Source organism: Rhinoraja longicauda, chromosome 10 (genome assembly GCF_053455715.1).
Source record: "Rhinoraja longicauda isolate Sanriku21f chromosome 10, sRhiLon1.1, whole genome shotgun sequence".
Classification (NCBI taxonomy): domain Eukaryota; kingdom Metazoa; phylum Chordata; class Chondrichthyes; order Rajiformes; family Arhynchobatidae; genus Rhinoraja; species Rhinoraja longicauda.
In genome coordinates this window covers 13801725-13819964 of record NC_135962.1, presented here as the reverse complement: position 1 = coordinate 13819964, position 18240 = coordinate 13801725, and the positions used below count along the sequence as shown (strand labels likewise).

The following is an 18240-nucleotide window of genomic DNA, read 5'->3' as shown; positions in this document are numbered from 1 at the left end:
CGGGTACTCCAGGCCCCGCCCACCCGCCCGCCCGCGCGCGCGCGCGCAGCTTCCCATGACACGGCCAGAAGGGGCCTCACGGGCCGCCCGGAGATGGACACACAGCTGCTGCTGCCGCGGCCGCGGCCACTCTGCGGGACAGGCGGCATCTCCACAGAGAAGGACATAGGTGATGTTTCTGGTCGGCACCCTTCTTCACACCGTCGTCGTGTTTTTATTGGTTGTGGTCGACAATTGTTTGGTGAGGGCGCCCGCCCGCCCGCAGTCCCAGTCCCAGTCAGGGGTGTTGTGTGCAGGACAGGGACATTCTCACTGGCAGCAACACAACAGAAAATGTCAACATAGTCCTCTGTGAAACCTGTAACAAGCAACACAAATGTAACATTTGTATATATATATATATATATAACCAGCAACACACACACATAATCTGTATATATATATATATATATATGTGTGTATATATGTGTATATCTGCAGTTCTTTCCTACACACATGTCTATATATATATACAGATATGTGTGTAGGAAGGAACTGCAGACCTATAGATATATACATACAGATTATGTGTGTGTATGTTGCTGGATATATATATATATGTGTGTGTGTGTGTGTGTGTGTATATATAATAGCATATATTTATATATATAGCATATTTATATATATATATATATATGTTATAGCATATATATATATATGTGTGCTATTATATATATAAATATATGCTATTATATACAGACACACAAATATATATATATATATATATATATATCCAGCAACATACACACACATAATCTGTATGTATATATCTATAGGTCTGCAGTTCCTTCCTACACACATATCTGTATATATATACACATACATACATACATACAGATATGTGTGTAGGAAGGAACTGCAGATGCTGGTTTAAACCAAAGGTAGACACAAAAAGCTGGAGTAACTCAGCGGGACAGGCAGCATCTCTGGAGAAAAGGAATGGGTGACATTTCAGGTCGAGACCCTTCCCTACACTAGAGTCTCCTAGACTAGAGTTCCCTAGCCTGGGGACGTGTCTCGACCCAAAACGTCGCCCATTCCATCTCTCCAGAGATGCTTTCTGTCGCGCTGAGTTACTCCAGCTTTTTGGGTCTTATCTCCAGCAACATGTGTCTTTTAAAAGGTGAAATAAAGTCACACTTCCTATGAAACAAAAAGGGTTTACCAAAAAAAAAAGACTCATAGTGTTGGAGTACCTCAGTGGATCAGGGAGCATCTCTGGAAAATATGGATAGATGGCGTCTCAGGTTTAGATTTATTTTTAGATTTAGAGATACAGTGCAGAAACGCCCTTCGGCCCACCGGGTCCGTGCCGCCTAGCGATTCCCGCACACTAACACTCTCCTACACCCACTAGGGACAATTTTTATTTATTTATTTATTACACACATTTGCCCAGCCAATTAACCTACAAACCTGCACGTCTTTGGAGTGTGGGAGGAACGAAGATCTCGGAGAAAACCCACGCAGGTCACGGGGAGAACGTACAAACTCCGTACAGACAGCACCCGTAGTCAGGATCGAACCTGAGTCTCCGGCGCTGCATTCGCTGTAAGGCAGCAACTCTACCGCTGTGCCACCGTGCCGCCCTTGTTGAGACTCCAGACTGATAGGAGGAAGGAGGGGAAAGCTGGAAGAGAGGATGAATAGGACAAAGTCTGGCAAGTGCCTGTGTCTCTATCACACTTTCTATCTGTTGATTAGAACGGCAGATGGTTGGACAAAGGCCAGAGATGAAAAAACAAGGCGCAAAATAAAAAAATGGTGAACATTACATGTTAATGACCTATTCACGTTTGGAGGAGAAATAGCAGGTCATACAATGCACTTTTTAAAAGGGGATATGGAAAGTAATCTCTCTGGCTCTTCACACTGTCCTGACTCACCTGGAGAGACTGGGCACGTACGTGAGGATGCTATTCATTGACTATAGCTCTGCCTTCAACACAGTCATCCCCATCAAGCTCATCACCAAACTCCACCAGCTAGGCCTCAGCTCGTCATTATGCGACTGGATCCTGGACTTCCTGCTGGAGCGACCGCAGGCAGTGAGAATGGGCCCGCACCTGTCCTCCACTATCACCCTGAGTACCGGCACACCACAGGGCTGTGTTCTGAGCCCCATGCTCTACTCCCTCTTCACACACGACTGTGTTCCTGCATTCGACACCAACACCATTGTCAAGTTTGCAGACGATACAACGGTGATCGGGCTGATCACCAACGGTGATGAAACAAACTATAGAGCGGAGGTGCAGAACCTGGCGGACTGGTGCTCTGATAACAACCTGTCCCTAAATACCACCAAGACCAAGGAGCTGATCATCAACTTCCGTAGGTCACACAAAGGGGAATACGCCCCGTTCTTTATCAACGGGGACAGTGTGGAGAGAGTGTCCAGCTTCAAGTTTCTGGACACTCACATTTCGGAGGACCTAACATGGTCCAATAACACTGCTGCGCTGGTCAAGAAGGCACAGCAACGACTGTTCTACCTAAGAACACTGAAGAAGTCTGGTCTACCCCAACAGCTGCTGACGACATTCTACTGCTGCACCATAGAGAGCATCCTAACACATGGCATCCCTGTGTGGTACCTCAGCTGCACGGAGGCAGAAAGGAAAGCTCTTCAGCGGGTAGTCCATAGAGCTCAGAGGGCCATCGGAACACAGCTACCAGCCCTGGAGGGCATCTACAACACAAGATGCCTCAGAAAAGCCACCAGCATCCACAAAGACTCTTCACACTCCTGCAACAGTCTGTTCGAACTTCTACCATCGGGCAGACGATACACGGCCTTCTACCCCAGCACCTCCAGACTCAGGTACAGCTTCATCCCCAGGGCCATAGCTGCTATGAACCGGTCCTGCTGAGCCGGATGGTCACATCGCACAGTGAACCGGCACAGATCTACTTGCATTTTATTCTGTTTTAAAACTTACAATTTGTTTCATTGGGTTGTTTAAATGAATACTGACTAGCTAATTAATTTATTGCATCGTATGGGAGGCGCATTCCCAATCTCGTTGTACCCCTGTACAATGACAATAAAAGATATATTGTATTGTAAGACAATTTACATATTTTCGAGTTCAAGGATGGTGGACTGAATGGCCCTCTTCTGTCCTGTGATTTCTGACTTTGCTTGAAATTCCTCCATTGCCCACCAGATGGAAAGTGTTTTCCAAGAAGGGAGGATGTTAAAAGACCAAGCACAAAATAAGTAGTATAAGAAGATAACTTAATAATGCACAAAATAATGCAGGTGCTGGCATCCTGAGCAAAAAACAAACTGCTGGAGGAAGTCAGTGAGTCAAGCAGCATCCGTGGAGGGCAATGGATAGACTGATTTGTGAGTTTCCCTCCACTGCTGAGTTCCTCCAGCAGTTTGTTTTTATTTTGTGTTAAAAGGCAACAAGATTGAGATATATACAAATTACCAGACCAAGTGGACCCTTTGGGCCCAAATATCTCCTGCATTGGTGCAGCACCCTCTCCTCCCTCCCCTCTCCCTTCCCTCTCCCTCCACTCCCCCCTCCCTCCTCCCCTCCCTCCCCCTCCTTCTCCCCCTCCCTCCCCCTCAAACCCATCCCCCCTTCCCCTCACCATCCCCCTTTATCCCCCCTCCCTCCCTTCCCTTCTCTTCCTCCCCCTCCACTCCATTTCCCTCAACCCCCGTTATCTCTCCCCCAATCCCCACTCCCCCAATCCCCCCCTCCCCCTCTTGAGGCAAGCACAATAACAACACTTGAAAAACATTTGGACAGGAACAGGGATAGGAAAAGGTTTAGAAGGATTTGGGCCAAATACGATTAGCTTAGACAGGGTATTGTGGTTGGCCTGTTGGGCCAAAGGGCCAGTTTCTGTGCTCTATAAATCTATAACTATTTAGAAGGGGGTCTGAGGGGGACCTTTTCACCTGTGAGTGATGTGTATGCACCATTGAAGAGAGAGGTAAAAGCAGAGTCACCAATGGCTTTTAAGAAGTATCTTGAAAGGCACTTAAATTGTCTGAGCATAGACCAAGTGCTGGAAGATGGTATTATAATGAATGGGTACCCACAAGTTGGTGAGGGCAAGGTGGGACGAAAGGTCTACTTTCAGCCTGTATGACTTAATGACAATCCTGTGTAGGAAGGAACTGCAGATGCAGGTTTAAACTGAAGATAGGCACAAAATTTTGGAGTAACTCAGCTAGACAGGCAGCATCTCTGGAGAGAAGGAATGGGTGACATTTCGGGTTGAGACCCTTCTTCAGACATTTACTTTACCCAAGTTGAGCTGTAACTGCAGTTTGAGACTTTGACACTAGATGGTGATGTTGCCTTTATTGACAAATGGTTAGCATGTCAGGTGTATTGTGTTAAATGCAAGAGCCTGAAGCCTTTGAGCTATCAAATTAATCTTGGGCAGAAAATAATCTATTGCAAATCAACCGGCTGTTTTACACCCCATCTGATTTTAATCCTGAGACAAAGTTATACCTTGTTGTGTCAATTAGATTTATCCCTGAGTCAACATTACTGAAGAAACATTGCCTAGCTTCGCTGTTATAGTTCAAACCAGCTGCTGTATTTTCGGCAGTAGCGCTGTAATTCCATTGCAAAGGACTTCACTCGCTATAAAGCACAACAGGTATCTTGTCATGAAAGGCACTGCACTGCACAAATGCAGGTCTTTGTTTAAATTTGGAGATCAAGTAAAAAAATGACACACCAGAACTTTATGTATGGTTTCTGTTGCACAGTTTTAGATTTAGATGTCATTTAGATTTTTAGATTTAGAGATACAGCGCGGAAACAGGCCCTTCGGCCTACCAGCTCCATGCTGCCCAGCGATCCCCGCACATTAACACTATCCTACATCCGAGGGACAATTTTTTAAAAACATTTGCCCAGCCAATTAACCTACATACTTGTACGTCTTTGGAGTGTGGGAGGAAACTGAAGATCTCGGAGAAAACCCACGCAGGTCACGGGGAGAACGTACAAACTCCGTACAGACGTACATAATCAGCCTAAGGATAGAGTCAAAGCCACAGAGCCATACAGCATGGAAGCAATGTAGAAAGGAACTGCAGATGCTGGTTTGTACCAAAGATAAACACAAAGTTCTGGAGTAACGCAGCGGGTCAGGCCGCATCTCTGGAGAAAAAGGATGGGTGACGTTTCAGGTCCCGACCCTATCTTCAACAATCCTATTCTAACCCGTTTTATTCTCTTGACATTCTCATACCCCGGATTCTGCCACTCATTTGCACACTTGGGGTGATTTACTGTGGCCAATTCGTATAGAAACCCACACATTACAGAGAGGTGGGTGAAAACCGCAGCACCTGCAGATGCAGGGAGAATGTGCAAACTTCACATACAGTGGTCAAGATTGAACCTGTGTTACTGGAGCTGTGAAGCCACAGCTCTCGTAACTGTGCCACTCCAATTGATGGATCAGGCTGAAAATTTGGACGGAATTCCTGGGACAATTCTGGGTAAAGTCGTGGCTTCCTGGAACACTTTGAAGCATTTCAGGGGAGGCCACAGCCCTCAGTAGGGAGTGCCCAGTGCTCTGAATGGTTCAAAGACCCGAGGGCGCTAGATCTGATGGCTGTTTGTTGCCGGTGGCTGAACTCAATGCTCTGGATGGTGTTTGTGATCCAGGCGGCTGGCTGCAAGCTGGTCATTGGGATGGAGACTCCTGCTCACAACCATTCAAAGAAACATGCCTTCTGAAATGATAGCTCCAGAAGCTACTGCCACAAACAGCAGTAACCTTATTTCCACGTTTCCTTCCAACACTGAGGGGGAGCTTTCATCCCTTGGGGTCAGGAGATGCAGATAAAGGCCTTCCATAACCAGGAGGGATCTCATTCCTATTCGATGTACAAGTGAGACAATACAAATTTACTTTGGGATCTAAATAAGGGAGGTGAGAAGAGATATTAATCAAAAGAATAGATTTTTAGCACAATCTCAGGAGATCTCCCTCACACATTGACCAGCCAACTAAGTTCTTACTCAAATGTAGTTATTGTTGCAATGCAAACAAATGGGAACCTGTTTGTTTTGCCTCACGATATGGCACAGACAGCATTGTGGTAAGTGCCTCCATCATTTCTTATTGTTGTTGATATGGGCTGAAAGTTGAGTATCGCTCGGACACAAGAGTAATCTTCTTGAACTCTCCAATTAATCTCCCAAGGAAAGCCCAGGGATCTCTTACAGTCAAGAGTGTTTAATGGTAATATACACTGGAATCAGAACAATTAAATACTTGCTTTCTGCCAGTTTTACATTACATTACAGGCACGTTAAATACAACTATGTTTACATATCTGTTGTGCTGCTGTGAGAATTTCAATGTTCCATTTCAGCACATTTAAATACAGGTCTTTAAATACAGGAAAGATGTCGGAAGACAGGAGGGTGGCAAATATTTTGCCTCTATTCAAGAAGGGCTGCAGGGGAAATGCTGGGAACTATAGGCCAGTGATCTTAACATCTGTAGTCGGGAAGTTACTAGAGATTATTCTGAGGGATAGGATATACTGGCATTTAGATGGGTTGGGGCTGATTAGAGATAGTCAGCATGGTTCTGTATGTGGGAGGTCGTGTCTCATAAATCTGATTGAGTTTTTTGATGACCAAAAAGGTCAATGAGGGCAGAGCTGCAGATGTACTGTATATATGGACTTCAGTAAAGCATTTGACAAGGTTCCACATAATAGGCTGTTCTGGAAGGTTAGATCACATCAGGTCCAGAGTGATACCTGAATAGTTAGAAAATTGGCTTCATGGAAGGTAGCAGAGAGTGATGTAGGAAGGTTGCTCCCCGAACTGCAGGCCTGTGATTAGTGGTGTTGGTGCTGGGCCTGTTATGTTTGTCATCTATATCAATGATTTGGATGAGAACATACATGGCAAGATTAGCAAGTTTGCAGATGATACAAAAGGGGGTGGTTTTGCAAATAGTGAAGATGGTTATAAAAAATTGCAGCAGAATCTTGATCAATTGGCCAGGTGGGCTGAGGAATGGTTGATGGAATTTAATACAGAGAAATGGGAGGTCTTGCATTTTGGGAAGTCTAACATAGGCAGGCCTACACAGTGAATGGTAGGGCTCTGGGAGGGTGTTGTAGAGCAGAGGGATCTAGGAATGCAGGTGCATGGTTCCTTGTAGGTGGAGTCACAGGTAGATAGGGTGGTCAAAAAGGCTTTGGGCACATTGGCCTTCATCAGTCAGAATATTGAGTATAGAAGTTGGAAGTATAAGAAAATAACTGCAGATGCTGGTACAAATCGATTTATTCACAAAATGCTGGAGTAACTCAGCAGGTCAGGCAGCATCTCGGGAGAGAAGGAATGGGTGACGTTTCGGGTCGAGACCCTTCTTCAGACTGATGTCGGGGGTGGGACAAAGGAAGGATATAGGTGGAGACAGGAAGATAGAGGGAGATCTGGGAAGGAGGAGGGGAAGGGAGGGACAGAGGAGCTATCAGAATTTGGAGAAGTCGACGTTCATACCACCGGGCCGCAAACTGCCCAGGCGAAATATGAGGTGCTGCTCCTCCAATTTCCGGCGGGCCTCACTATGGCACTGGAGGAGGCCCATGACAGAGAGGTCAGACTGGGAATGGGAGGGGGAGTTAAAGTGCTGGGCCACCGGGAGATCAGTTGCGTTAATGCGGACCGAGCGCAGGTGTTCAACGAAGCGATCGCCGAGCCTGCGCTTGGTTTCGCCGATATAGATAAGTTGACATCTAGAGCAGCGGATGCAATAGATGAGGTTGGAGGAGGTGCAGGTGAACCTCTGTCTCCACATAGTTGTCTCCACCTACAAGAAGTTGGAAGGTCTTGTTGCAGTTGTACAATACGTTGGTGAGGCCACATTTAGAGTATTGTGTTCAGTTCTGGGCACTGTTGTGATATATAATATTGATTGAACGATTTAATAAAGTCCATGCATTCGCGTGTGCATGCCCGGGAGTTTCTTCTTCTTGGAAAGAATGGTGGCAGAGGTGGTGCCTTAGAAGATCTTTTTTTTTCTACCGCAAACTGAAATTCCAGGCTAGGACAGTTGGCAGCTAAAGACTAGCGAAGTGCCGAGGGACAGGTGTGAGAGCAGGATTCAAGGCAAGTAAAAGTAATTCCAGCCGCAAAACGACATGACAATGCTGGGGGAAGGGCAGCTGCAACAAGTGCTAGGGACGAAAGGACGAGCGACCAGCAGCCTACGCAGCGGTATACGACCACCGACCCGATGAACCATCAATCGCGGAGTGATTGAGGGTTGGAAAACATGGTGGCAGATGTGGTCTAACTACAGCTAGACAGGCAAACTTCAGCCGACCAGATGGCGTTGCTCCTCCATACAATTGGCCCGTCAGGACTTGAGATTTATAACAGTTTCGTGTTCGCCAGCCACGAGGAGAGCCATGAACTGGCTGATATAAGAAAATAACTGCAGATGCTGGTACAAATCGAAGGTATTTATTTCACAAAATGCTGGAGTAACTCAGCAGGTCAGGCAGCATCTCAGGAGAGAAGGAATGGGTGACGTTTCGGGTCGAGACCCTTCTTCAGACTGATGTCAGGGGGGGCGGGACAAAGGAAGGATATAGGTGGAGACAGGAAGACAGAGGGAGATCTGGGAAGGAGGAGGGGAAGAGAGGGACAGAGGAACTATCTAAAGTTGGAGAAGTCGATGTTCATACCACCGGGCTGCAAGCTGCCCAGGCGAAATATGAGGTGCTATTCCTCCAATTTCCGGTGGGCCTCACTATGGCACTGGAGGAGGCCCATGACAGAAAGGTCTGGCTGAGATCATTCACGCGTTCGAGAGCTATGCCATTGGCGAGAAGAATGAGGACTTATGAGCGGTACCTCTTCAACAAGAGACAGTAGAAGCAGATGAGATCTTTGAATCGTTTCCCGCTAGCCTGAGAACACTAGCGAAGTCCTGTAATTTCTGCCAGTGCATGACGGACAGCTTGCTCCGTGACAAGATTGTGCTTTGCTTTAACCACTCGCAGACGAGGAAGTGTTTGCTGCAAGAGAGGAAGCTCACTCTCAGCGGCTGTATCGACATCTGTTAGCGTGCCGAGATGGCTGAGTCACATCTCCAAGCTTTCACCGACGGTGGGAGTAGCAAGTCTGCTGCTACTGTCCACAAAATCAGACAGCCAAGGGGCAAGAGAGGCGCTGCTGTGCACCATCCACACACGCAAAGCAGTTGGGCTAAGCCAAAGAAAAGCCAAGGCAAGCACAAGCAGGAAGCGAAAGCGTGCAAGTATTGTGGTAAGGAGCATGCAATGGACAAACAGCATTGTCCAGCCTACGCACAGACGTGTAAGGCATGCGGCGGTCACAACCACTATGCCAAAGTGTTGCAGAAAGAGGAAAGTGCACAAAGTGGACGACCAGGCGAGCAGTGACACGAGCACTGAGTTCATCGATAGTGTCGTGCTCACAATTAACACTGTGCAGCCTGGAGACGATGTCTACGCATCGATGTTTGTCAATGGGAAGCAGGTCGACTTCCAAGTGGACAGTGGAGCGAGCGTGAACATCTTGTCATGCAGATATTTCCACGGTGTAGACCACATACTGGCCCTATGTCAAAAGAAGCTCATGATGTGGAATAAGACCACGATGGAGTGGCAGGAGTTTCCATCTCTTGAACCGGGATAAGCTGCTCAACCCCAGGACAAACGGCAAATATTCTGTTGAGTTCATCGTGGTCAGTGATGACTTCACGCCGTTGCTAGGGAGCAAAGCTAGTCAGTGAATGAACTTGATCACCGTGAATGACGACAGCTTCCACCGTGTACACACATCGTCTGTCATAAAGGTGAAAGCGAGTAAGGCTGAAGAACGCTATGCAGAGGTGTTGGACGGTGAACTGGGAGAGCTGCCTGGTGAAGCCCATCTGCAGATTGATGAGGAAGCGCAACCCACAGTCTTACCGCCACGACGCTTACCTCACGCGATAAAGCAGAAGGTGAAGACGGAGCTGGAGCCCATGGTTGAGCGTCACGTGATCGCACCAGTGCACGAGCCGACGAGTTGGGTCAGCAGCTCGTGGTCGCAGAGAAAAACAATGGCGATCTCCATGTGTGCATTGATCCACAGCCACTAAACAAATGTTAAACCGAGAACACTATCCGCTCCCAGTTATTAACATCGTGCCAGATCTCGATCAAGCGAAGATCTTCAGTAAGCGAGACACGAGCTCAGCTTTCTGGCAGGTGAAGCTGGACGACGAGTCTAGCAATCTAACGACGTTCAACATGCCTTTCGGTCGTTATCGGTGGCGCTGACTGCTATTCGGTTTAAGCGTGTCTTCCAGCGAAGATTACATCAAGCGCTCGAAGGGTTACCTGGAGTGATCTATGTTGCAGACAACATCCTCGTCTATGGCAAAGGAGAGGCGAGGGAAGACGCGATCATCGACCGCGACTCGAAGCTCGAGCAGTTGCTTCAGCGATGTGTACAACATCACATCAAGCTCAACAGAGACAAGTCTGTCTTCAGAGCTACTGAGATACCCTTCTTAGGGCATGTGATCACTAGCACAGGGCTGCCACCCGACCCAAAAAAGGTCGTTGACGTAGTCAACATGCCAGCACCCTCAGATGTACAGGGTGTGCAGAGGCTAGTTGGATTTGTCAACTACCTGAGCCATTTTCTACTCAGCCTGTCTGATACCCTAGAGCCCATCAGACAGCTGACGAGACCAGACATAGCGTGGGAGTGGTCTGCTGAGCAGGACAGTGCGATGTCCAAGATCAGACAGATGGTGTCTGAAGCACCGATCTTAGCGTACTACAATCCCAAGGAGGAGCTGACGGTTCAGTGTGACACGAGCAACAAAGGACTGGGGGCAGCGTTGCTCCAAAAGGGATATCCCATCGCGTATGCGAGCAGAGCAATAACCAACACCAAATCGCGATATGCTTCGATCGAGGAGATGCTCGCTGTGGTATTTGCAATGGAGCGTTTTCATCAATACACATTTGGTCGTTGCACCACCGTGATCAGCGATCACAAGCCGCTTGAAATGATAGCGAAGAAGCCGCTAGTGAAAGCACCGAACTGTCTCCAAGGAATGCAACTCCGCCTACAGAGCTATGATTTCAACATCAGCTACTGTAAGGGGAAGCTCATGTGGTGATTAGAACAAATAATCAATATCAAATAATCGATACTTTAGAGAGATACTTGGTAACAAGTCCTTTGGCCGGCGAGTCCGTGCTGACCAGCGATCACGCTGTACACTGGCACTATCCCACATACTGCGGACAATTTACAGAAGCCAATTAACCTACAAACCTGGACGTCTTTGAACTGTGGGAGAAAACCGGAGCAGCTGGAGAAAACAGACGTGTTCACAGGGAGAACGTACAAACTCCATAAAGATAGCACTCATAGAGTCAGGATTGAACTCAGGTCTCTGGAGCTATAAGGCAGCAACTCTACCATTGCATCACTGTACCACCCAGTTCTTCCATCTAATTGTGTTGTGGCCAATCAATGTTTCAAGTATAGTTTAGTTCTCCTTCTCTCAGCGTATCTCCCAACAAGATTGATCCATCTCAGTTCATGATGTTTTCCTGAACTGATCAACTCTTTCTTATGTGACAAGATCCTATACTTGCTCATTAAGGTCATAATCGTCCTGCTATTAAACTGCATGCCTCTGCTAATGATGGGAAGTATCTCATAAGCCTTACCTACCAGTCAAATACAATTTTCAATTCCCATTATGTTCCTTTTAATGAATAAGAAAAAATGTTCAAGGCAAATTACAAATATGGGTACGGTACAGTGATTGGGCTAGGCCTTGGAAGATGGTTGTGGTAGTTGGCAATCATCCAAGCCCCAGGACATTGCTGTGGGAGTTTCTTGAGGCATTCTCCCAGCCCAAACATTCACTGCTGTTTCCATTCAAAGGTCAGAGGTGGGAACGTTCTCAGCACATAAAACAAACCGCTGCCTGTGTCTGAAGATACAAGCTAACATAGAACAGTACAACACAGGGACAGGCCCTTTAGCCCACAATATCTGTGCCGAGCATGCTGCCAAGTTAAACTAATCGCCTCAGCCTGCACGTGATCCGTATCCCTCCATTCCCTGCAGATCCATGTGCCTCTCCAAAAGCCTCTTAAATACCATTATAGTGTCTGCCTTGACCCGGGGTCCTAGCAGGGTGTTCCAGTCACCGACCACTCTCAGTGTAAGAAGCATGCTCTGCACATCTCTTTTAAAATGTGGGGCAAAGTTTATCCACCTTGATGCTCTTCAAGATCGCAACACCTCCTACTTCTTGATCTCAGGCTCCTCTGACATATCAGTATTCCCCACACTGATTTCACTGTCCTTCATGTTCTCCTCCTTGCTCAAAACAGATGCAAAGTACTCCTTTAATACCTCGTCCATATCCTCTGACTCCAAGCATAAATTCCCACCTTTATCCTTGAGTGGTCCTACCTTCTCTCTGGTTATCCTGGTGTTTTTAATGTGTGTACAAAAAAGCCTTGGAGTTTAATCTGATTTATTAATCCGACTCGCCAAAGAGATTTCATGACCTCTTAAGGCCCTTCGAATCGCACACTTGATTCTTTCCTGCTTGCTTTATATTCCTCAAAGCCTCTGTCTGACATCATCTTTCTAAACCTTACATACACTTCTTTTTTTATTTTTGACCAAATTTACAACCCTTTATGGTTCAATGGTACTTTATGGTTACATCTCCCTGGATATAATTTGCATACAGTTCAATAAAATCATACTATATGTAAGCACAATCATAAATAAGTATAAACGTGCAATGATTGTCGTGTAAGAAGAGTAGACAAAGAGTTGCCTTGTCTCTGGCACCATCTTGTGCCCAGGTTATCCAAGGTTCCCCTATCTTACCATCCTTATCTCTCCTCCTTATTAGAACATACTCTGACCTTAAAATGACTCACGCATCATGTCAGATGTGGACTTACTCAGTAGGTCCAAGTGGCAAGTAAGAATTGCATTAAAAAAAATGCCAGGTCATGATCAGCTCCAACAAGGATCTGCTCACCTTCCTGAGGTGTAAATTGTAGTAGGATCCAATTACCTGTTCTATCTGCTTTGACCAATTTGGGCCCACTTTCTCCCATCAAGGTCCAAGCGTTTCAAGTATTTATCCAATTTCTTTTTCAATTAACACTGCTTCCACCAGCTAAACAGTATGCTGAAGACTGTAGCAACTCTTTGCATAAACAAAGATCATCACATCACCCTGTTAACAGTGTTTATTTTAGAGATACATTGCACTTCGGCCCACCGAGTCCTTGGTAACCAGCTATCTCTGCACCATCTTACACACATGAGGGACGATTTATAATTATACCAAGCCAATGAACCTACAAACCTGTACGTCGTTGGGGTGTGGGAGGAAACTGGAGATCCCGGAGCAAACCCACGCAGGTCACGGGGAGAAGTACAAACTCCGTACAGCCAAGCAGCTGTTGTCAGGATCGAACCCAGGTCTCTGGTGCTGTGAGGCAGCAACTCTACCGCTGTGCCACTGCTGACATATTTAGTTTAGTTTCCACCTATAGTCCGGATCAAACCCAGGTCTCTGGCGCTGCGAAGCAGTAACTCTACTCCACTGTGCTCTGTCATCCATGACAGGGTATTGAATTTGAAATGCCATGTCAGCTTAGTTGCAGGTAGTTTCTATTGACTGATCCTACTGCTTATAAAAAAAAGTTTTGATTTGTTTGGGCCATTACTCTCCTTTAAGTCTGGCTCCATTGCTTTGTTCTTGCTTTCCAGGATCTTGAGGAATACCTCTAGCAATGGAGCTTCCTGTGAAGTCTTCCCTGTGTAAACAAGCCTTTCTAGGATGGACTTCTGGAATCTATCCATGCGGGTGGGTACCTGTCTGTTCAGTGTGTGAAGGTGTTGTTGTGATTGTCTATTGTGTAGCCTACAGTGTTCAGCAGCCAGTGATTGTTTCCTGTTTTTCTCACTCAAACAATGGTGGGAAAGGCTTCCCCTCTGTGACTAGGCCTCGGGGTTAGTGGAACAAAGAGGAAAATGTCCTCCCATTGTCTGCAGTTCAGTAATCGTACTCTTTTCCTCCGTTTTAAAGTTACTTTAAGAATAATAAAAATCTAAACGTCTGGAAACTGCATCAGTGCACATTATGAACTCAAAGCCACTCTACCCAGGGCCTTCTAACCTTTCAGGCTGCGAACATATCTCCAGCAATTAGACAAACTCCCAGAACAACATAAGGAGAAAACAATTTTAAGGTCATTAAAAAAATTGCTTATTTTAATTCTCTTCAATCATTTTTGTTCATTGGTTAAAAGTGCATGGGATGTGGAAATAAAAGACTGCTTTTTGAATGGCCATGAATCATCCAGGTTGGTGGGAGAAATATGGCCAATTCCAGGGGGCTAATGTGGTAAAACGTCCAAGAACTTGTCCCATCAATATTATTTTTCTGATGGAACCCTCTTCTGTCCCTTGTTATTTTCTCACTTTGGCCGATTAAACGATCTTCATTCCCTCCAAACCTTCCGACACACCACCTCCATCACATTCCCTCCTAACCTCCCAGCTTATTCACATCCCAGTCCTTCAAGACCCCCAACCCAATCTCATCCCTGCTTCCCAAACTCTTGAGTCGAACACACACCCGATCACGCACACGCCACGCCCATTCAATTAGCTCCCTGTCCATGCCAAAGCCATTGCCCACCCCACCCAACTCAATCTCACCCCAATTTCACCAACGCAGTACATCCAAATTAGAATCATTTTGGATTTTTGAATATTTCTTCAAGTGGCAAAGGAGCTCTATCATTTTGACAGCCTGGCGCCTCAGGAATGTAGGCAAGAAGGGAATGTTGGCAGGACTCCTGTGGGTGGGTGGGCCAAAATAGCAGGGTCTTGAGATGGATGAGTGTTCAAGAGAAGGTGCCCATGCTCTGAGAGGGCCTGCAGTTGAGCATTCAGGAGCGGGTGGGTGAGTTCAGTAGTGTGGGGGCCCATGTAGATACGAGGACCGAAGATGGATACAAACTGCTTTGACCAATTAAACTCAGTGGGTCAGGCAGCATCTCTGGAGACAAAGGATGGGTGATGTTTTGGGTTGGGGCCCTTCTTCAGATGCAATTGCAATGTAATGCCCATGCAATGAGAGGGCCAGAGGAGGGTAGGTGAGCCCAGGTGGCAAGGCTCCCATGGGTGGGTGAGTCCAGATGGGAGGGTCCCATGGCATGAGAGGGCCTACAGGTGGGCATTCAGGGGCGAGTGGGTGAGCCTGGGTAACATGGCACCAATGGGTGGGTACTTCAAAGGAGATGGGTAAGTCCAGGCAGTAGGGGCTCTATAAGGATGGGTGCACAAGGTTTAGAGAGGGTTTGCAGTTGGGTGTTCAGGAGAGTGTGTGTGAGGCCAATGGATAATAGACAATAGACAATAGGTGCAGGAGTAGGCCATTCAGCCCTTCGAGCCAGCACCGCCATTCAATGCGATCATGGCTGATCACTCTCAATCAGTACCCCGTTCCTGCCTTCTCCCCATACCCCCTCACTCCGCTATCCTTAAGAGCTCTATCCAGCTCTCTCTTGAAAGCATCCAACGAACTGGCCTCCACTGCCTTCTGAGGCAGAGAATTCCACACCTTCACCACTCTCTGACTGAAAAAGTTCTTCCTCATCTCCGTTCTAAATGGCCTACCCCTTATTCTTAAACTGTGGCCCCTTGTTCTGGACTTCCCCCAACATTGGGAACATGTTTCCTGCCTCTAATGTGTCCAATCCCCTAATTATCTTATATGTTTCAATAAGATCCCCCCTCATCCTTCTAAATTCCAGTGTATACAAGCCCAATCGCTCCAGCCTTTCAACATACGACAGTCCCGCCATTCCGGGAATTAACTTAGTGAACCTACGCTGCACGCCCTCCATAGCAAGAATATCTTCCTCAAATTTGGAGACCTGTCTATGTAACAAACAGGCTGAGCCCTTCTGACTGGACCTGGATCCAATTTAAAATAATGTTTATCTTCTCCACCTAAGGCAACGCAAGCCTTCATTCTGTAATAAACTCGCCGGAGGTCAGGCAGCATCCACTGGGACAGAAGCAAACAAAGCTAACGTTACAGAACAATGACTTTCATCAGAATTGGAAAACAGTTTGAGAGGTCGCAGGCTTTGCCCAACACGGAGGCGGGGATTGGGGGGAAGGGAAGGAGGACTGTGAGAGGGTACGCGGTCGAACGGGTAACATGACAAAGGCAAGACGGAGCAATGTAAGGCAAGGTTAGCAACGGGACAAGAGTTAGGGAGTTAGGTCCAGAATAGGTGTCCATGGGGGTGGCAGAGTCAAGAGTGTCAATGGCTGTCTGAAGAAAATGAGGGGAATGGTCTGAAATGAAATTTGAGCTCAGATGCGGTCTTCTTCTTACTTCTTAAGCCCTTTGCTCTGCTAGGGAGCATAGGCCATTGACAAATGTCTTCCACCTCACTCGGTTGTTAGCGGTTCTTTCGAGATCTCCCCAGTTGAGCCCACTCCCAGACATTTCTGCCTGGACACCTCTTCTCAGATGAGGTAATGTGCATTAAAGATCTGCAGACGTACCTTAATAATCTAACCATTTATTATCCAGGTACATTCTGGTGAATGCCTCCAAGCCCACTAGATCCTTCTTGCAGTAGCAGACCCAGTAATTATGGAGTACCCTGTTGTACTTCGTGGTCCAGTATCTGTTGTACCTTTAGTATAAGAAGATAAATGCAGATGCTGGTACAAATCAAAGGTATTTATTCACAAAATGCTGGAGTAACTCAGCAGGTCAGGCAGCATCTCGGGAGAGAAGGAATGGGTGACGTTTCGGGTCGAGACCCTTCTTCAGACCTTTGTTCTTCTGTTGTACCTTTGTTGAGACTCTGGACGGACCACAAGTACATGAGTTTAAAAGGTTATAATGCTGGAGCTTAAATCCAGGCTGTTTATTCCGTGGCCACCTGGAACCAGAGTGGCCACCTAATCACCTCATTCTCTTATATAGACATTACTACACAGGCAAACAAAGTAGTCCTTGTGATACAACAAAGTAGTCCCTGCAATATCACAACATACCCGTGCTGGGGTCTTTCACTGACATCTAGTATCAACGCACATGGTCAGCAGTAGCTCATTCTAACAGTCGGATCCAAAACACATTTCCTCAATGTATTTACATAAAATCTTAATGGGAATTGTTACTGTTGGTGACACTTCCGACCGAATGCAACCGATAGTCGGTCCATTTATTTTCCCCTTCGTTGCTGGGACAGCCTGTGCCGTTCATACCTGGATGGGAGATGCAGAAGATGATCCGATTCCTCCAAGTCGATCTTGGATGCTACATTATTGCACGGGAGTACGAAGCCATTTTACTTGAGTTTGATGAGAGAAGCATCCTAAGGGAAACTGGTTTTGAATAACCGTAGGAAAGCCAAGGCCCTTTCTTCAGTTTCACAGCTGATGAATTAATAGCGAGGGGGGAAAAAAAAAGAGATTTCTTTCCAAATGAAAAGCAGTCCATCATTCACTTCCAGCCCTTCCTATGCCCAGACAGAGCTTTCTGTATATTCAGCAATTTTATTAACCATAAGATTACTTTAAATCATTACGAGCCTCTTCAGCGTGATACGGTTGGACACTGTCCAATGCAACAGGTGAAAGCAATGAATCACCAGTAGTTTTGAGAAGAGATCTTGCCAAGTCGAGATAGAGAGCAGCTGGTTCCTTTGGAACAGTCATGTTGTTGTCAGTTGTCTCTTTAAACTGCCCTACCTTTTAATAGGATATGTAATAGATAGCTAGGAGTGTATTAAAGGCTGGGATCTAACCCAGGGTTTCAGATGATTCATATGCAGAGTAATGAATACCTGTGAGTGAGTTCCAAGCTAAAATTTAATGGAGCAATTCAAATTTCGTATATATTGAAAAGTGGGTAACTTATATGTGTCTTGGATGGTGCAGTAGCTGGGTTCACATGAACTCAGCACGGTGGTGCTGCGATAGAGTTGCTGTTTTACAGCGTCAGAAACCCAGGTTCGATCCTGACCTGTCTGTATGGAGTTTGTACACACTCCCCATGATTTTGTGGGTTTTCCCTGGATGCTCCGGTTTCCTCCCACACTACAAACAATTACAGGTTAAT

General features: G+C 46.5%; 1 long non-coding RNA gene across 3 annotated transcripts in view; it reads left to right on the top strand.

Moving 5' to 3' along the window:
• Positions 1-42: 42 nt before the first annotated feature.
• Positions 43-18240, top strand: part of LOC144597610 (uncharacterized) — a 229899-nt gene continuing 211701 nt past the window's right edge. For all 3 annotated transcript variants that reach the window (XR_013547765.1, XR_013547764.1, XR_013547763.1), the window contains exons 1-2: positions 43-169; positions 13851-13947. This is a non-coding gene — a long non-coding RNA (uncharacterized LOC144597610). The remainder of the gene's footprint in view (positions 170-13850; positions 13948-18240) is intronic.